This window comes from Notamacropus eugenii, chromosome 2, assembly GCF_028372415.1.
Source record: "Notamacropus eugenii isolate mMacEug1 chromosome 2, mMacEug1.pri_v2, whole genome shotgun sequence".
Taxonomy (NCBI): domain Eukaryota; kingdom Metazoa; phylum Chordata; class Mammalia; order Diprotodontia; family Macropodidae; genus Notamacropus; species Notamacropus eugenii.
In genome coordinates, this window is record NC_092873.1 from 324,909,537 (window position 1) to 324,930,847 (window position 21,311).

The following is a 21,311-nucleotide window of genomic DNA, read 5'->3' on the forward strand; positions in this document are numbered from 1 at the left end:
TCATCCACTCCTCTGGCTTCAATTATCATCTTTATGTTAAACATCATCAGATCCATAAATCCAGCCCTAATCTCTTTCCTGAGAAGTTAGGAGGTACAGTGGATAGAACACTGAGCCTGGAGTCAGGAAGACCTGAGTTCCAATCTAGCCTTAGACACTTATTAGCTGTGTGACCCTGGGCAAGTCACTTTACTCTGCCTTGATTTCCTCATCTGTAAAATGATCTGGAGGAGGAAATAGCAAACCACTCCAGAATTTTTGCCAAGAAGACATCAAATGGGGTCAGACACAAGTGAAAAAAAAAGACTCTAACAAAGTCTCTTTCCTGAGTTCCAATCCCACATCACCAACTACCTATTGAACATTTCAAAACTGGATGTCTACCAGTCATCTCCAACACATCATATCTCAAACTTCATTCATTATCTTTTCCCCTAAACCCACCCCTCTTCTTAACTTCCCTGCCATTGTCCTTATCACTTCTAGTTTCCCCAGGCTCACAACCTTAGGGTCATCCTTCACTATTCACTCTCCCTGATACCACATATCTAATCAAGGGTCTTGCCTGATTTTGTCATTTCTGTCACCCTTTTTCTACTACAACAACCACCCTTACTGCCTCTTACCTGGAATATTGCAATAAGTAGCCTTTGAATTGGCCTTTCACCCTCAAGTCTCTTTCTATTCTAATAAATTTTCCACATAACAACCAAAGTGTAATACAGTTCTGACCATACCATCCCCCTTCTCTCAGTCAATAAACTCCAGGGGGTCCCTATCACCTCTAGATCTAACAGGATCTCCTTTGTCTGATATTTGAAGTTTTTTGAGACATGGCCCTTTGCTACCCTTTTCATTCTCCTTACAAATGACTTCCCTCCATGTACTCTAAGGTCCAGTCATACTGGTCTACTTGTTTTTCTCAAATATCTGGCTTCATCTTCCATCTCTGTGCTTTTGAAAGGGCTGCCCCTTTCTTAGAATGCTTTCCCTCCTCATTTTCACTTTTAAAAATCCCTGGTCTCCTTCAAGGATGAGCTCAAACTCTGATTTATTTTTTTTTAATTTAAAAACTTTTTTACTTTTTCCAATTACATTTTTAACATTAATTTAAATTGTTTTGAGTACCAAACTCTCCCTTCCTGCCTTCTCCCTTCCTTGAGAAGGCAAAAAATTAGATATAGACTACATATATATGCAGTCATGCAAAACATATTTCCATATTAGCTATGTTGAGAAGGAAACTACAGACCAAAACAATAAAACAAACAAGAAAAATAAATAAAGTTTAAAAAAAAGACTGGTGGATGAGGGGAAAGTTATGGATGTAATTCACCTAGATTTTAGCAGAATCTCATATTCTGTTCTTTGGGGGAAAGAGAGAGGAGGAGATTAGATAGTAACGTTGCTGTTGTAGTAATGTAGTTAGATGGACCTGAACCAAGTTGAAAAGACTCACACAAAGATTAGTAATTAATACTTCGTTGTGAATTTGGAAGGAGGTCTTCAGTGGAATTCTCCTGGGATATGCACTTTGTCTAATGCTGATGAGGTTGTGCAGATCACAGAATGTAGGCCCTGGAGTCAGCAAGCCCTGAGTTCAAATCTGGCCTCAGACATTTATTAGCTCTGTGACCTTCAGCAAGTCCCTTAGCCTCTTTTTGTCTTAGTTTCTCATCTGTAAAATGGAGAAAATAATAGCATCTTCCTCTCACGGTTGTTGTGAGAATAAAATTAAATAATAATTGTAAAGCACTTAGCACAGTTTCTGGCACACAATAATCAATAAACATTTATTAGGTGCATACTAGTAAGTGCTATCTAAATGTTAGCTTGCAAGAATACTTCATTGGTCCATTTTCATAAATTCTTCATAAGTGTCCTTCCTCATATGGATCCCAGTGGCATGAGTATTTCCATAAGTGTCCCACTTCCTACATGAATCTCCAGCCTGTTCCCTCAGGATCTGCTCTATCTCCAGAGACCAGGAGTCAGCATCTGCCTAATCCAAAATGTCTCTAATGAACCAGCACTGAGGCTTCCGCATTTTGAGGACAACCAAGGAAGGGAGAGTCAGAAACTTCTCTTACTTGTCACTAAAGATCAAGGGACATGTCCTTTTCATGAGTTCTGGGGCCCAGACCACAGTCAACGATGCAAGGGGCAGGGAGTGAGGGACAGTCCAGACACCAGTTCTGTGGAAATACTTGAGAAGGGGCATTGATAGAGAAGGCCCATTGTGTGGCTGTGTGTCAGAAGGATAGTTACCTCTTATTTCCAGGGTGGTCCTTTCAGCACCCCCAAAATTGTCTGAAGGAGGTCTCTCTGGCCTTTGTCCTACCTCTCTCAGTGGAAGGACAGACTCATTAGGCTATTCTCTCCATCCTGACCTGGCACTGACTGAGGGAAAGGGAAAAGAGAGTATATATCAGATTAAACATCGCCTGAGTGGAAGCAGACATCAGGAGAAATGTAGGGATCTAGTGAGGGCTATCAAGGAAGGGATTCTTGTGTTCATGAAAGGGAGGGATCCAGGAAGTCATTGTCTTCCCTAATTGTTTTTTTAATTTTTTTATCTTTCCTGATTTGAAGGAGATATCATGAGCATAGCAGGAATCTGATGGTGGCAGCAAAGGCAGACCTCAAATAAAAGTGTCTGTCCTGCATTCAACATAGGGAGGGATCTAGGAAGCTAGTCATCCTCCATCTTCACTTGGTGGCAGGGGAGGGAAGGGATATTAGTGGTGGTGAACAAGTCTAGTTGCTAACTGCTTTGAAACAGACCTCATGGGAATTGAGGGGATCTGGTGAGGGCTCTAGGGGATGGGAGGTGCTATGCGGGCAGGTCATAGGATGTGTCCTGTATTCATAAAGGTGTAGAAAAATCCAGTCTTTTTCTAAACTGACTTGGTACTGAGGATGTGGGAAGAGGGGTAGGGGGAATAGTAGACTAAACATCACCTGAATGGAAGCAGACATCATAGGGTAGTAGGGCTGATCAGGTGGAACCCATGTCAGAGTTTTGAACTTGTATTCCAAAGAGGGAGAGATTCAAGAGGTCAAATTCTTTCCATTCTGATCTGTAGTTGGGGGTCAATTAAGTCTCCCAACTTTACAGATCTCCTGCCTCAAAACTCTTTATTTGAAAACGGTATCATGAAGATGGCAGGAATCTGATCTTAGCAGACAAGGGAAGTCCTGTGCCATAGTTAAGCTTCTCCAGGTGCAGCAGGAGTAGCAAGAGGCCACGTTCATGTCCATGTCCCTTTCCTCTGCTAAGTTCATGTCCATAAGGAGCTCATGATGGACACAGAGAAGGAAGGCAAGAAGGGATGGAGGAAGAGAGGGAGAAAGGAAGGAAGGAAGGAAAGAAGGAAGAAAGAAAGGGGGAAGGAAGAAAGAAAGAGAGGGAGGGAGGAAAGAAAGATGGGAAGAAGGAAGGGAGCAAGAGAAGAAGGAAAGGAGGAAGGAAGGAAGGAAAAAAGGGAGGAGGAAGAAAAGAAGGAAGGAAAGGAAGGCAGAAGGGAGGGAAGAAAGGAAGAAGGGAAGAAGGAAGGAAGGAAAGAGGGAAAAGAAGAGCGCCCCTCCTCCTTCCCTTGGGTATCCAGCAGATCTTAGGCCTATCCCTTCCTGCTGCCTCAGTCACCTGTCCCCTCATTTTAATATTTTTAATTAATAACTTGAATAAAGGCATAGATTTTGGCTTACCAAACTGAAGATTACACAGAACTAGGAGGGGTAGCTAACATATTGAACGGCAGAATGAGGAATCAAAAAGATCTTAATGGGGTAGGATACCAAATTACATCTTATCAGATTAAATTCAGTAGGCTAAGTCTTATAGTTGGGTTCCAAGAAACAGCTTTACAAATACAAGATGGGGGAGACATTTGTTTTAAAAAGATTGAGTTTTGGTGGACTGCAAACATAATATGAGTTAATAGTGTAGAATATGGAAGCCAAAAAAATCCTTGTTATATTTTAAGGCGTATGGAGAGGCATGATGTGGGGGGTCTGGTCTGACTTTGGTTTGGTAGTTCAAGCTCAGAAGTGGAACGAAACAAGACACTTGTAGACCATTTAACGTTGAACAAAAATGAAATTTATTTAACAGCAACATAGAAGGGATATTTAGTAAAAATACAATACTAGTTCAGGTAGACAGAGGGCCACCCCCCAAGATCTCCCCCCATTCTTTCCACCCCCTGCTTGTTCTCATGCAGAAAGTCTTCTGGTCGGAAGAATGTGTTGACTCTCATGGCAGTAGGATATCCACCTGGTCTGAGAGGCTCCGATTCCTCCTAGGCTGGACTTTTTATATCTTAGGCAACCAGGAACAACTGGTCAGTAACTGACTGGAGGACCATCTCCTAGACTAAGGGTTCTTAATCGGGGGTAAATGTTGCTTTCATTTTGACAACTGCATTTCAACACACTTTGTTTCCTATATAACCTTGCATATTTTATTTTATGCATTTGAAGATATTATTCTGAGTCTAGGGGTTCTCAAGCTTTCCAAAGACTATTAGTCAGTCAACAAACATTTATTAAGCACTTACCATGTATCAGACACAGTGCTGAGCACTAGAAACACAAATACAAGCAAAAAGAAAGCACCTAAGAAACTTACATTCTAAAGGGGAAAGACAATACGCAAGGGGAATCTTTCAAGTGTATAGTGGGGAGGTACCCAGCCTGAAGGAGAGGTCCAGAGGAGTGTAGCCTGGTGCAAAAGGAAGAGTTGGTTGGCCTGGGCTCCCTCCTTAAATAAAGGTTGTAGGAAAAGTCATCCCCTCTCCAATCAAAAGGAAGGGTCCCAGAGGCAGGGAGTAATTCTGAGGTGTGAGTTCCAGGACTGAAGTGGTCTTCAAAAATGAAGAGGTTTCTGGGGTATGAAAAACAAAAAGTCCAGCAGAGTGCATCCTGGGGGGAGATGAAGGGGTTTGTCACACACACACACACACACACACACACACACACACACACACACACACACACACACACACACACACACAAGATCAAGAACATCTGCCCTACATCAATCAATGTTGAGATGGCTGCCCTGCCTTTTAAGGAAAAACCATCCCAGCCTACACAGCAGGGGTGCTAGCAGATGTTACTCCTATCACAGGTAATATCTAGGATTGGGGAAGTGATAAACTCTCTGTCCTCTGCTCAGGTCAGACCAAATCTGGAGTATTGTATTAAGCTCTGGGCACTGCATTTTGTCAAGGATGTTGGCAACCTGGAAAGCTTCCAAAGGAGGGTAAACAGGAGGATGAAAAACCTGGAGATTATGTCATCTAAGCATCCTGATACACAAAGATTCTTAGCTTGGAGAAGAGGAATTTGGGAAGGACGCAATAGCTATGTTCAAGTATTTGAAAGACTGGCCTGTGAAAGATTGATTGAACTTGTTCCGCTCGGTCCGAGACAGCAGAGAAAGGAGCATGAATAGAAATTATAAGGGTTTAATGTCAAGGCAAATTTATTGGCAATTAGAACAGTCTAAAATCAGAATGGGCTACCTTTGGGCTGGGGAGAGGGGGGTCAGAAAGTGGGGAAGAGAGGACTCTGCTCTTGAAGTCTTTAAGTAAAGGTTGAATGAGAACGTGTCAGGTATGTTATAGAGGAGATTCTTGTTTCCAAACAGTTTGAAATAGTGGCTTCTGAAGTTCTTTCCAGCTCCAAGGGTTGGTGATTCGATTCTCAGTCTCAGTTTCCTCATCTGCAAAATGAACATATATTTCATTTTAATTACATATTTATTACCTATCTCATAGGGCTGTTGTTAGGAAAGTACTTTGAATAAGTTTAAATGTTCATGCTGATCCTAAACTTGGACAGGGTCCACTATAAGAAAAATCTAAGTAGAGAAGGCATGTGTGCATCAGTTATCCTGAGAGAATCTTATTAGGAAAGGCCTTGCTTTTTCCAGAGACCAACAGTCTCCAGTGGATCAGAGATGTTCCCAGTCCATCTTCTTCCCTGGGCAGCTCTGCTAGTTTTTTATGTTTCTCAAGAATACCTGGCTGGATGGGCTTCCACTAGTTACTCATTCCCTGGAACTGCAGGATCTCATGTGCCTTGGACCCTGGCCCCTGGGAGTGAAGTAAGAAACCTGACTAGGAGTCCTTATGCTTCCCTCATCCTTAATGGGAAACCCTACCCTAGGGGCCTAGGGTCCCAGGGAGGAGGAAAAGGTGACTCTGCAGGCCTCCCACAAACCCAGGAGTGGGAGCAACTGTCTGGGTCAGCCATGGATGGCTCCCAAAACACCAACATAGAAGCTTCACTTTCACTCTACCGTGGAATGGAAGGGGAATCCCCTAGGTCCCACCTTTGAGTTGTTTTTACTATATAGTTAACAAGAGGAGTGGGTTAATAGAGATGAGATCTTGGAGGATTTTATTTTTCTCTTCCCTGATTCTTATCCCATTCAAACTTCATCCCTCTTCAACCAGGAGAAGCTGAGACCCATAGTAGAAAGATGAGTGTTTGAAGCACGATTTGAGGCTAGAACCCTGGGTTTAGTGTCAGGAAGATCTGCCTTAGAAACTTTGTGGTCATGGTTACTTTACTTCTCTGTCTCCCTGTACAATTTCAATCTATTAAATTTTATCTATTAAAATGGCACTAAGACTTTTGGGCTACCCATATAATGGAGATAGCAATAGCACCCATTTCACGGGGGTGTCATGAAGATCAAATGAAATAACTAGTGTTAAGCAAAAATGTCAGCTATTATAAAACAGGAGAGAGAAAGAGAAGAGAGAAGGGGGGGGAGAGGAAAGACAGAGAGAGAGAAGAGAGAAAGAGAGAGAGATTTTAAATGATGGAAGGAGGAAAATAAGGGAAGGATTACAGTTTAAGTAAATGGAAAGCCAACAGAACCAAAAAGACATGATCAATGAGCCCACAAAAGGCACTTCACTGCATCCTATTTCTCTTCACTGGGATACAGAACATCATCTCAGAACCTCCTTAACATAATTGTAAAAGCAGCTCCCAGAAGAGGAGAGGTCCCTGATGGGTAGAATGAGAAGTGACTTGAGGGATCTGGATGTCTCAGTTCTTTTAAGGAAATCCAAGATTGAGCAAGAGAAAGAGCCTTAGAAGATTATCTTGTTCCACCCTCTTGCATTGCAGATGAGTAAACTGAAGGCCATAGATTAAATGAGTTGCCCAAGGTAGTACAGGTAAGAAGTAACTGAGATGGGATTTGAACTGAGATGGGATTTTGACTGTCCAGCACTCCACTCTTCACCGTACCGTCGAAACAAGTCACATTGTCTCTTTGGTAAGTTACAAAGCCTCTTTGCTTCTTCTCTCAAAGCACACCAATAAAATGGGGAAACTCTGGAGGAGAGAACTGTCAGCTAGAACAAAGCAAGGAGCTCCAGGTACAAAGCTTTGGGTAGAAGAACCCCTGGGTCTTTGACGCTACCCAAAAGAGAGATCTCTGCCATCTGAGTGGCATTTACCATATCTTCCAAATCCCATCCTCATCACAATATAGATTCCATCAGCTAGGCTGGAGAGTGTCTGGAAGGATTGTTTCCCCCTTCTCACTCCATTTTTTTCTGCTCCTCTTTGCTGTGCTGGGTCAGGCTACCCCTTGGGGGGAATACCAGATCTTGCTCCTCGAGATTCCTTTCTGATAGACTCAATTTTAGCTTGGTAACTACAGCTGCTAGACAGCTGGGAGGAGAATTATGGGGTGGGGTACACAGGTGTTCTGTGACCACCCCCCTCAACCAATTTCCAGATGCCTGAAGGCTATACCTCTCCCCTCTGCCCCACTTTGCAGTTTTCAGGTGTTCAGATTCATGGGGCTGTAACCAACACTTGTATTGAATCCAAGGTCACATCAGTCCTTCTGCCTACTTTCTGACCTGCATCTTGCCTACCCCAACAATCTATTTCTCACTCTAAACCCAGGACTCTCTTTCAAGGAGTAAATGCTATGTGTGGAGTATATTGTATATCCAGTACTGGGGGTAGGGAAGACTCATCCAGGAAGAAAACAGAGGGGCTTTTCTCCTAACCATCACTTTAGGTCATGGCTCTGTTAGTGGGTAGTAGGTATGGAGTATGTGTTGGAGTTGGGGTAGTGTGCAATCTGGGCCCTGCATGTAGAGAAAAAAAAGAGCTTGGGTTATGTGCCTATGGACCTAGAAGCTGCCTTGTTTGGCCTTTTGAGAGAATGGACTAAAAATTCAGCCTAATGACATGGTGTGGGGGTGGGAAATGGAGATGTGCCTGACCTGATGGGGGAATATTCTTTCTTGAGAGCTTTGGGGAACTGAAAGGGTCAAGACCCTTTAGTGGGGAGAGAAGAAAGAAAAAAAGAGAAAGGAACTGGGGATAGCGGAGGGAGGGAGAGTGTGAAAAGAATGTCATCTTTGATGCTTGGGTTCCAGGAAGTTACTGATGGGATGTGTCAGGTAGAGGGGTCTTCCCCTCCCCCTCCCACCTGTCCTCCCTGGAGTTGTCTTTCAAACACTATTCCTTAGGCTAATATGAAAATAAGCTAGCAATCCAGGTGGGGAGAAGCTGCCTAAGATTAAGACATTCACTGCAAATCATCCCCAAAGCACATTGATAACCAAGAGTTGACATAAGGACTAAGGGGAAGCTGAATTCAACGGAATGACTAGAGCTGGAAGCTGTCAGTCAAAGAAAACCTTTCTTGAGGACTTTGGGGCTAGGTTTTGAAGGATGGTCTGGGATTGATCACACAGGCCCAGTTGCCACTGGGCACTCAAGGCTAGGGGAATGGCATGGATGAAGGCTTTTCCAGAATCCTGAACTCTAAGTCAGGAGCTTAAGTTTGAATGCCTGTGGTTACAGTAAACGAGTCTCTGCACCTCAGTTTCCTCATCTGTGAAATGGGCCTTATACTCAACACTACATTCCTTAGGATGGTAATGAGAAAAGTGTCTTGTAAACCATAAAGAGCTTTGGAAATATAGGTTATTATCTTCTCATTAGTACGTTAACATACCTTTCACCCCTTCTTATCCCTTGTTTTTGGAGACAGAGACAGGGACGATGTTCTCCCTGTTCCATGGAGGGGCAGACCAAAGTGTGAGGAGGAACAGCCACAGATTCTAGAAGTTTTGTCCCCCACCCCCAAGCCCAGGGCTGCCAGGGCAGGCCCAGACTGCCATACAAACCCCGCCCCACCCCCCACTGGTCCCCATGGAGTCTCAGTTGTCTTTCCGCTGGGGCTGAGGCTTCCTGCGTGCATTTAGAAAGCAAATTAATGGAGAAAAAGTAGAAACCCATAGTGAGCCGGGAGCCCCGCTGGGCATCCTCGGAGATAAGGGGCAAAGGAAATTCAATCCCATTTGGGATACAGAGGAGGGCAGCTTCCGCAGGCTGATTGCCAGATTCCTTTTCCTTGGATTTCAAGAGGTAAGAGAATAAATCCATCCCAAACTGCTGCCGGGAGGCTGTAATTATTTTAATTAGAAAAGGTGGCCAAGGACGGCTCCGCCTTGCAGTCTGTTTTATGAAAATGCAAAAAGCACCAGGAGGGCCGCCACTTAATAAATGGGAACTGATTACGATTCTTTTCTATTGACAACACGTCTTTGTCTCCAACTGCTTAATAGTTTGTGTATGTTTGTGAGGGAGTATGTGTGCATGATTGGAGGGGGTGGGCATGTGTGCATACGCGTTTAGGTTGTCTAGGTTGTGTGTGCGTGCGTGTGCGGGTGTGTGTTGAGTGTGAGTGCACACACGTCTGTCACCTACATACACAGGCATGTGTGCTATCGAGTATCTACAGAAACTCTATGATAATGCTGGGTTGAGTTGGAGTTCCAGTGTGTCTGTGCAGTTTGTTCTGTGTGTTCAGGTGTATACCTGTCTGTGTGTTTGCGTACATTTGTTATATGTCTGTGTTTGCACAGGTGTTTGCATACATATCTGTGTGAATATCTGCTCCTGCTTTTACGTACTCGTTGGTGTGTATCATATCTTTGTGTGTTTTTATACATGGTTGTATCTTATATCATGGTCTTATATCTATGTTTATATAGGCATGTATGCTGTATCATATATTTCTATATATGCCTGTCTATGCTATATCGCATATGTTTGTATACATGGTTTTGTGTTTGCATGCATATGTGTGCGTGCTTGCATTAGCTGTGTGCCTATATGTGTATTATGGCTTGTAGATCTCTATATGTCACTATATTAAAGCTTTTTGGAAATGTATGCATGCTTTTATGTAGGTCTACATACATAATTGTGTATTTTTTATAATTGTGTGAGAAATACGGCTCCATGTCTGTGAGTCTGAGGGCATTGTCGGGGTGTATGTTATGTCCATGTGTTTGTGTGTGTGCGCACGTGGCAAAGAAGGTGTAACTGTGCGCTACCCACCCCTATGACTAGCTGGCTGAAAGGTTTGTGGTTTTTAGACAGGAAGGTGGATGGAGCACTGTAATTTACAGGACTGATCCTCTGGAAGACCTGAGCCAGCTTTATGGGAAGTCTTCTCCGGGGAGTTTAGAACTCTGCCTCCAGTGTTCCCTGACAGAAGAAGGGGGACCTTCTCCTCCCCCAGAGATTTCTCACTAGAGATATACATCTCGTTGGCAGGTTACTGTCTGATCCTCCCTCCCCCTGCCCACTCCAAATTCAGCTCAACTCTGCCAGGTAGAGGGCAATCACTTCCTTTGCCCTTCTTTGAGTGGTGCTGCTGGGATCCGTGACATAACCCTCTATGACGGCCTGTTTGTAAGTGGAGCACTGGAATGCGGGCCTCTTGGGTTCTACTCCCTGCTCATGTACACTGGAAATTGGGAAAGTCACTTCACCTCTCCTGTGCCCTGGTTTTCCTACCCATGAAGTCGGGAAAATAACCCCTGAACCCTGGCTCATCCCTGCCACTCCACAGAGAGACAGTAGAGGAAAAAGTGTACCCTGAGAAACAGAAACTGTTTGGTACCTTGATCTATGTATACAAGCCTGCATACATCCATGTAATCATGCAGGTATGCATCAATGTCCTTAATAGTACTAGGGATAGCATAACACAGCGAGACACATACACATGCACACATAACATGTGTGTTTACATACATGTGCATGCACATGTATGCACATACCCACACATATTTCTATACTCGTGTACATGTACATGTTTACATAATATATACATATACACATCTAAATACATGCACACATATACACATGTACACATGCGTATCTACACATACTTATGTACATGCATATATACATGTATACACAGACACACAGACACATTTGTATCTATATGTATGCAGCCCTCCCTCCTTCATATCTAAGTAAACTGCAAGTCATGTCATCACCTTGATGTCATGGTGCTCTTCGAGGACGAAGGACAAACACACCCACAATGCACGTATGAATGTATATGCACAGACTTATTTGGATACCTCAAGAAATCATGTCTAGAATCCCAAGAGGGATTCAACTTAGTTATAAGATCATGGTTCTAGAACTGAAAGGGACCTGGGCCCCCTCATTTTACAGAGAAGGAAACCAAGGTCCAGGGAGGTGAAGTGATTTTTTTCCCAAGGTCCCTCAGGGAATAAAGGGCCAAGCCAGGATTTGAACCCAAGTTGTCCGACTTCCAACACTTTCTGATAGTATCAGGGTCCAGGAAAGAGGGGAGTTTTCTGTCCTACTGGCAAAATACCAGTCAGGATTTTATTGCTTTGGCCAAAGGCCAAGGAGTACAGGGTAAGGGGTTTGTACAATGTGGTCTTTAGGATGAGTTACAATATATAATAATTGACATTTATAGGATGCCTGTCCAAGGTCAGACAGTTAAGCATGTGTCAGAGTCAGGTCTCAAATGAAGGTCTTCTGACTTCCAATCCAAACCCCCTCCCACTCGCCGATGCTTCTCCTACCAAAGAACTTTCTGAGTATATTAGGAATCTCTAAGCACTCCTCCAGTTCTTATTAAGAATAATATGAAGCACTTTTGCATGTACTATTTTCATCATCAATAACTTTTTGAGAGATGGACAGATAGAAATTTCCCCACTTTCCAAATGGGGAAGCTGAGCCTTAGAAAAATTATATGACTTGCCCAAAATTATATAGCAAGCCATTAACAGATCTGCAACTGAGAACCTAAATCACTGAGTCAGGATCTCTTCTTGTTAGGGCCCAGGGAAAAGTAGGCACTAAGCTCTTAGGGATCCTATAGGTGGGGCCACTGGAAAAACAGGCGTGTTCCAGGGAGGGGGCTAGAGTTTCTGCTATTTGGAAACTACCTGAGTGGTCTTGTGTCTTGACACTCTCGAAAGAGATGGCAGTGAAAAAACAAATATGGAGTCAAAGTTTTCATCAGGAAGACCCAGGTTTGAATCTCACCCTTCTGATGCTTTTGCTTACTTCACATGTGTTTTAGGCACTGTGATAGGCTGTGAGGGCTGGTGTACTTTGGGTCTGAGTTGGAGAAAAGATGCTGCCATTCAGTAGGGAACAAGACCAGAGGGTCATCAGTGGCATAGTTCCAGGTGTATGAACTGTCGCTGCCATCAGTACCCCTTGCCCCCTAATTTCCTGGTCTGGGTATGGTCAGTGGATAGGATGGGGACAGCTGCCTAAATGAACACTAACTCTAACTAGCTTCCAATCTGAGGTATGGGAATAGCAGGGAGGAGGTAGAAGCTGGGTGAGACAGAAACAAATAATCTTTCATTCCTTGGGATCCTCACAAGTTCTTTGTATCTCTCATGTACTTATCATGTTCCATGTTGTATTGTAGTTATTTGAGTATTTATCATATTCTTTTCAATAGATTCTAAGTTTCTTGAGGGAGGGAGTCTTATTCATTTTTGTATCCCTCCTGGCACTTAGCACAGAGCTCTGTACAGAGTAGACATTCACTCAATGTGTGCTAAATTGAATTGATTTGAGGAATAGGATTGATGCTAGACATCAATGAGTCATAGAATGCCATAGTCTCTGAAGGATTAAAGTTAACGATAATAGAGAGAATCAGAGTATGTGTGACCAGGCTGTGATGCATTACCAATGTGCACAAGAAGATGAATAAAAATAGAATAGAATGTGAATAAGAAGTTGGTCATCAGAGAAATTATATGACTGGACAAGATGGCCCCATCATGCAGTGAGAGAGTGATAACTAACTAGAGGTCAGCTAGCAAGGTCAACATATCTAGAGAAAGGTTCCTAGTATGTTTCATGGATTCCTTCTGTAGGAATTATACTAGAATGGGACAAGAGTCCTCTAGGATGAGAGGGACAAGTGGATTGTGACCAGCAGGGAGCACTCAGATTGACTAGAACCGTCTAATTCAACCTACTTCAACAAGCCTGTGCTAGGCATTGGTCTAGGCAATGTTTCTGCTCCAGGTGTTTACATGCTATTGGAGGAGCTTACTATGGAGGAAAGCATAAACAAAAAGGGCAGGCATGGATGAGATGGGACCTTTGTTGGAAGGAGTACCCATATCCAAGAGATCTCAGGTCTTTGAAGCATCATTAGCTGGACCTGATTCCAAAATTAACACTGGTTTCATGAGCTATTTATCCTTTTTGATTACTAGCTGCAGATGTATATATACCTTTTCAGTACATGAACAGTCTACCAGTGCCATGCCAGGAAACTGAATTGCTTCCATTTGAACTGTCTTAGGAAGATTCTGAGGATCACCTGACAGGATAAGGTACCAGACATTGAAGTCCTTGCTTGAACTAAAGTGCCAAGCATTCAAATTATGCTTCAGACAGCGCAACTCTGATGGGATGGCCACCTCGTTCAAATGCAAAATATATACTTGCCAAAAAGACTATCTTATGGAAAACTTGAATGAGGCAAGAGATCACATGGTGGCCAGAAGAAACGATACAAAGACACTCTCAAGGTCTCTCTCAAGAACTTCGGATTTGATTGTGTGACATGGGAGACACTAGCACAGGACCACTCAGCATGGTGTGCCCACCTCAGAGAAGTTGCTGTGCTATATAAGCAAAGAAGAATTGAAATAGCACAAAGGATGTGCAAATTTAGAGTATCCACCCCAAATGTCCACACAAACTCTCTGTACTCAATCTGCAGTAGAACATTCTGAGCTCATGTTGGTCTGATCAGTCACAGTCAGATACGCTGAAACTTCACTTTATCATGGTGATATCATTTTTGTCCTCTTCGAGAATGAAGGACAACAACCAACTAGCTGTAGATATATGTAAATGACTAGCAAATAATTTACCTTCTATCTGCCTCAATTTCCTTATCTGTAAAATGAGAGTAGCAATGGTGGTAGTAATAGTAGTAGGTAGTAGTAATAATAGTATTTACCTTCCAGGGCTGTTGTGAGGATGAAATGAGAAAATATGTATAAACCTTAGAGTGCTATATAAATGTCTAGTATTGTTACTGTTAATATTAATATTATAGTTCTCTTTCAGCTCCATGGGACCATTAGCATCTTTTTGACACTCTGGAATTTTATGATTTTGCTTCAGATGTTCTTGGATAAATGGATCATTGACTGAGCCTTGCAAATTTTGTTGTTCTATTATGATGAGATATGAGCTATTATTGTTTATAATTCTGATTTATCAGGGGCTTGTTGTCCTGAGGCAGGGGAATGAACTAGTTGACTTATGAAAAGGAGAAGATGGCTTTCCTAAAGCAGGTGTGACCAAGTAACCTCATGCTAAGGAGGTCACCAGGAAGAATTTTCTGATCATTTGGATCATTGTTACTACTCGTCTCCCCAAGCCCATCCTTTCCTTAAGGGCATTCCTTGCCCCAAACATGTGCACACACATACGTGGGCATGCACTGGAAAAACTATCCTGGGTCTAAACTTTAACTTCTCCCTCCCACCTGTCCTACCCCTCAGAAATTAAGAAATTACTCTGGGAAAGAGTAAATTATTTTTTTTCACGTACAGAATTTTTTCTCTGGGACCCAAGCTGGAAGTTGAAGCCAAGACATTTCCTCCTTTGTGGTAGGTACAGTCCAAGATCTTGCGTAAGTATCTGCCTTGTGGTTCTCCTCCAGAAAGAGGATGTACTTGGGTTCTTGACTGCCAAATACGCATGCTCTATACAGAGTACAGTCCCTCACAATAATCATAATTACTCCCTGACTTGGAGGAAAAAGAAAGGGTCTGGGACTGCTCCTCTGAGTGAGGTCACTGTACCAAAGTGTGCTGGTCAACTTCCCAGGATGGTGAGAGTTTTTTGAGGACTTAGGTCACAAGACTGTTCCTTTCTGGACATATGACCCAGTCAGGAAAGTCCATAGCTGTCCTGGTAGTATGGGAAGTGGGATGTGGAAGGTGGGGCTAATATGGGGGGTAAGTGTTCATTCAGCTCCAGACCAAAACTCCAAAGTCCAAAAGAGCTCAAGAAGGACCAGATTTCAGGGAATTTAGGTGGCACAGTGGATTGAGCACCTGGCCCTGGAGTCAGGAGGACCTGAGTTCAAATCTGTCTCAGACCCTTGACACTTACCATCCATGTGACCCAGTACAAATCATTTAACCCTATTGCCTATCAAAAAAAAACCCAAAAACTCCTTTGAGAAGAGTGACTAGGTGGGAGCTCCCCTACAACCTCCCAAACTGCTATGGTCAAGGAAAAATAAATTAAATTAACCCTTTAAAGAAAAGAAGAAGACCCAGATCTACTGAGTACTCCCAGAAGCAGAACAGTCAGTACCTTCAGAATAGCTCACTGAGTTCTAGTTTTTCTTAAATCTGAGGGTCCCTGATGCCTGACTCTGCCAGGACAGAAAAGGTGCTAAGCCAGGAGTAGGTCACAAACTGAAGTATGTTCAAGGAATGGGTCAATAAAATAAAGAGTTAAAACACATTAACAATATTCAGCAAAATGTATAGGAAAAAGAGCAGGCACAAGTGTGACATCCTTTGAGTAAGATCTCTTGAGTAAGAACAATGATGAGAATTTGTGTTTATAAGCACCTCATGTTAGCCTACAATGCTCTGTACTCATCACAGGTTGTTGTGTTTGTCCTTTGTTTTCGAAGAAGACCATGACATCAGAGAAATGATGACATGACTTGCACTTGATTTTGTTTTGAGGGAGGGAGGGCTGTGAAATGTCAGCAGCCTCACTTTCTCCTCCTGAGTCATCTGGATCCAGTGACCAGATATTCATCAAGATAACTGGAGATGGGCCAGAATGCAATGAAAACAACCCTATGAGAAAAGGAGTACCACTATTACTATCCCCATTTTACAGATGAGAAAACAGAGTTAGAGAAGTTAAGTGATTTATCCAAGGTCACACAACTAGTAAATGGAGAAAACCAGACAGGAATCCAGCGCTTTCTGATTTTAACTCCATTTCTCCTGCCACTTTGTATGAGTTTCTGAGTACAAAAAGACAGATTTTTTAAAGAGATAATTTCATTTTTAAAAAAGCAATAACAACCATAGAATACATGTATTGCCAAATCCATTTATCTGCTATTTTAGCTGATTTTTGATGTGGCTCTTCCAAAAAAGATACTCTTAAAAATGTTGTTCAGTTGTTTTTCAGTCATATCCCACTCTTCATGAACCTATTTTGAGATTTTCTTGGCAAACATAATAGAATGGTTTGCCATTTCCTTCTCCAGCTCATTTTACAGATGAGGAAACTGAGGCAAACAGGGTAAAATGCCATGTCCAGGGTCTCATAGCTAGTAAATATATCAGGCCAGACTTGAACTCAGGAAGATGTCTTCTTGACTCCAGACCCAGGATTCTATCCACTTTGCCACCTGGCTGTACTCTTAAAAGTACATGTTAATAATAATCACTAGAATTTATATAGTGGTTTAAGGTTTACTTTATAAATATTATCTATTTGATCCTCGCAACAACCATGATAGGTAGGTGCTGTCTCCATCTTACAGATGAAGAGACTGAGGAAGTCAGAGGTTAAGTGACTGTCAGAGAGTAATTAACTTACTTTTCCCACTATTGCCCTTAAGGGAATGCTAGGTAGTATTACCGTTCCACTATATCCCCAAGAAATTTCTGGCATGGTTCCAAATACGCAGAACAAAATAAAGAAAATTTAGGAACACCCTCTAGTTCAGGACGACTACAAATTGATCTTTTATTTTGCTTTTTTCTATTTATTTCATTTTATTACATAGCCTATATCCTAACAATACAATGATTTAAGAATACAATTAGTATCCATTTTAAATTCTGTGAATTTTCATTTTTTTCAATAAATACTCCCTATTCATTCCCATGAAGACACTGCATTGAAATACCTTTTTTTCTTTAGTAGAAAAATGATGATGTGTATTTTCACCATTCTGTTTTGGCAATATGGTTCATTCTATTGCCTGAGTTTTAATTCTGAGTCATGCCACTCCATTGCAATAAATTATATTGAAATCAATGTGGCATATCATAGTATGAATATCCTTTTTTGTTGTTTTTTAAAAAATTAATCTGTCTCCCAGTGTTTCCACCACCACAGAACCAAAAAGAAAAAAAAGTTGGGGGAAGGAGGGAAGAGACAAATAAACCCTTGATACAAAGTCTGGCCAAACAAATTCCCACATTGGCTGAGTCTGAATATGTATGTCTCTCTGATCTTCTCTATAGTTCTTCACAGGTCTAGTCAAGTGGCTTTTTTCATACTCATTCTTTTGAAGTTGGGGTTTATTGTTGTGCTGATTAGAACTCTAAAGTCTTTCAAAGTTATTTTTCTCTATAATGTTTTTATCACTGTATGAATTGTCTCCTACTTCTGATCATTTACCTAATTCTGCATTACTTCAAGGTGGTCTTTCCAATTTCCTGAAACTTTCTGCTTCATTGTTTCTTACAGTGTAATAGTATTCCTTTACATTCAAATATCATCCTTTGCTTAGCCATTCCCCGAAAGGCAAGAGCCCCTTAATTTCCAGGTTGGGCCTACTTTGAAAAAGTTGCTAAAAATATTTTTGTATACATAGATCCTTTTCCTCTTTGATTTCTTTTCAGCTAGGTGGTTCAGTGGAGAGAGTGCCAGATGAGATGAGAGTCAGGAAGACTCATCTTGCAGAGTACAAATCTGGTCTCAGATACTTACTAGCTGTGTGACCCTGGGCAAGTCACTTCACTCTGCCTCAGTTCATCATCCGTAAAATGAGCTGGAGAAGGGAAGGGCAAACCACTACAAGAAAACACCAAATGGAGTCACAAATAAATAGACAAATAGACCTAGTAGTGGTCTAGCTGGGTCAAATGTTTTAGTAGTTTTTGAAGCACAGTTCCAAGTTGCTTTCCAGAATGGTTGGACCAATGTGCAGTATCACCAGTATTGCATTAGAGTACCTATTTCAATAATCTTATGAAGGATAATAAAGATAGGAGGGAATATAGAGATAGAGAGAATGTGAGAGAAATGGAGATATTATCTCTATTTTCAGATAAGGAAACTGAGGCTGGTGGCAGTTAAAAGATTTTTTTCTCTTGGTCTCATAGTCACCGTTTCAGGAGCAGGCTTTGATCCCAGGTTTTACCTGAACCCAAGTATAGTGCTTTCCCCACAAACCATGGTGTCTCTCCGTACTTACAACTTCTCAACAGCCAGAGAGAAATTTGATCTTGACTGTGAACACAAGAATTGCCCTAGAAAAAGGCCTTGCATGAACTTGGTAAAGGTAAGATTGACCAAATAAAATTATACCAATTCTGTCGCTTGCTAGTGTTGGATCTTTGAGCCAGTTACATAACCCCTCTACATCTCATCTGGGAAAGGAGGAGTTTGACCTTTAAGGTCTCTTCTAGTTCCAGATCTGTGATCCTATGATCTACCCTGATCATGGATGATGACTACGTTAGGCTCAGCAAAAAATTGAATATAATGGGATAGCCCTTCTGATAATGCATGGAAAGTGACTTGTAAATCTTAAAGCTCTGTGAATTCCAGGCATCGTGATGATGACAATGACAATAATGAAGATGATGATGATGAAACATTTTAGCAATAGTAACATCTAGATATTTTTTAAAATTCTTTACCTTTTGGCCCAAGTAACCAGAGCAATTGCATTGAGATGGGAAAATTAGTAGTCACGCTTAACCAGAGTATGATGAATTTAAGTAATTGATAGTATATCAATCTGTTACTGACACATTGAAAAACCTTCTTTTTGGATGTGGACTTGTGATTTCACTGTTGTGGGGGACTGTCAGTGTGTAAGATCCATTTCAAGGATACAGAAAAGCAACTCATCTGTAACTTACAGTCTCATGGCTTTGCCTGGGGCACCAAGAGCTTAAGTGACTTGCTAATGGTACCAGTACCTGTGGCAGAGAAAGGACTTAAGCTCAGATCGTAATGATTGTAAGTTATTGTTGCTGTTGAGTTCTGTAAGTTGCTATTGTTCAGTCATTTTAGTCTGTCCAACTCTCTTATGACCCCATTTGGGGTTTTCTTGGCAGAGATTATGCTAGAGTAGATTTCCATTTCCTTCTCTGGCTCATTTGACAGATTGAAGAAACTGAGGCAAACAGGATGGAATGACTTGTCCAGAGTCACACAGCTAGTAAGTGTCTGAGACCAGATTTGAACTCATAAAGATGAGTCTTCCTGCTCCAGGCCTAGTGCTTATGCACCATAGCTCCAACTAATTGCCCATGACTAAGGCCAGTCCTCCATCCATTACACCATGCTGCTTCTCTATTGACAAATCTAAAGATAGTGTAAAGGATCTCTCAGACTCTTCCTACCCTGGGGCAAGGAGGATCAGAGAAGGCACACTGTGATTGAAGACTGGGCAATGAATCAGAAAACCAGAGGCAATAATAGTAAAAATCTGAATTTCATATATATATATTTATATATGTATTATTAGCCTTCACATCTTTCTCTCTGCTTTCATCCCCCAATTAACTTACCAAATCAGTTCAAGAGGATTTGCCCATTACCTTTGGCTCCCAATGTACACTAATTCTGCTACTAGTTAGGCCAGGGGTGAGTGGGGAGCCTGCGGCCTTCAGACCTTTTATTTATTAAATATATTTTTTAAATTTTTTATTATTTATTTTATTAAAAGGATTTGTTCTGTGAAATTTGGATTAGTCAAAAGGTTGCACTTAAGGACCTAGAAAGCCACATGTGGCTTGAAGGTCGCAGGTTCCTCACCCCTGACTTAGGCAAATCACTTGAGTTTTCTGAATTTGGGTTTCCTCTGCAGCAATATAAACTTCTTAGGGTTTCGGGCATGTCTCACTCTTCATTACCTCTTTTGGGGTTTTCTTGGCAAAAAGTAGTGTGCCATTGCCTTCTGCAGCTCATTTTACATTTGAGAAAACTGAGAAACGTAGGGTTAAGTGACCTGCCTAGGGTCATACAATGTCTGAGGTTGGATTTGAACTCAGGTCTTCCTTACTTGAGGTCTGACACTCTAACCACTGTCCCACCTAGCTGCCCTGAAGTTGAACTAGATGATCTCTAAGGTACTTTCTAACTCTAGCATTCCACAGTTGCAAAATTCTCTGCTTTTTAAAAAAGTTAAGATACCAGTATCCTATTTAAGGAAGAGACTTCTCCCTGAGAATGGGAATATTAATATATACATATATATATTAGTGTTACACATGTATTTTACATATATATCATATAATATTGTCACCAGAGAATGGGAACACATATATATTTATATGCATTTACATATATACATATGTGTATATGGATATATAAGTATGTATGTTACTGGGGGTGGGCCAAGAAGCCCAGTCTTAATAAGTCTAAATTAATGAGTAGAATGCATCCATAGGCTCAGCTGATACAATTCATACAGTGGAAAAGGCTAGGAGCCTTCTTCTGAGTCCTTATGGCACATGGTGGAAGATCCTCAGAGAGACTTTGGACCATGAATTCTGTAACTTGTTCAGGTCTGCTAACCACATAGTGAACCGGCAGTCTCTTTGGTGGGCCACAAAACCAGAACTGGAGGCACTTTCAAAAGGCCCTAGTTGGTTTCAACCTCTCTCTTGGTTGAACTTTTTCTCTTGTTAAGGTACAAAGCTGTAAAAGAAGCCTTGCTCGCTCTCCAGTTCAGGCCAACATGAAGCTTTATGAATACTGGCTTTGGGTTGTTTTTTGTTTTGTTTTGTTTTTGCCTCTGTAGATGTTTGTTCTTTAGTTTTAGGTGAAGGGATTGGTGTCTATGACCCTGTGAGTTTCCAAGATTTAAGAGTGAACTATTAGGGAGTCCAAGAGTGAGTTCATGCCAGGTTTTGCAGCAAGCCCAGAATCAATTCCCTGAGGACCTCCTACAAGGCCCAGCAGCTTGAGTC

The 21,311-nt window shown here is 41.8% G+C and overlaps 1 long non-coding RNA gene across 1 annotated transcript in view; it reads right to left on the reverse strand.

The window, feature by feature from the left end:
• Window positions 1-5,466: 5,466 nt before the first annotated feature.
• LOC140527946 (uncharacterized) overlaps window positions 5,467-21,311 on the reverse strand; it is a 31,426-nt gene continuing 15,581 nt past the window's right edge. Inside the window, exon 2 of the long non-coding RNA XR_011974987.1 lies at window positions 5,467-5,728. This is a non-coding gene — a long non-coding RNA (uncharacterized lncRNA). The remainder of the gene's footprint in view (window positions 5,729-21,311) is intronic.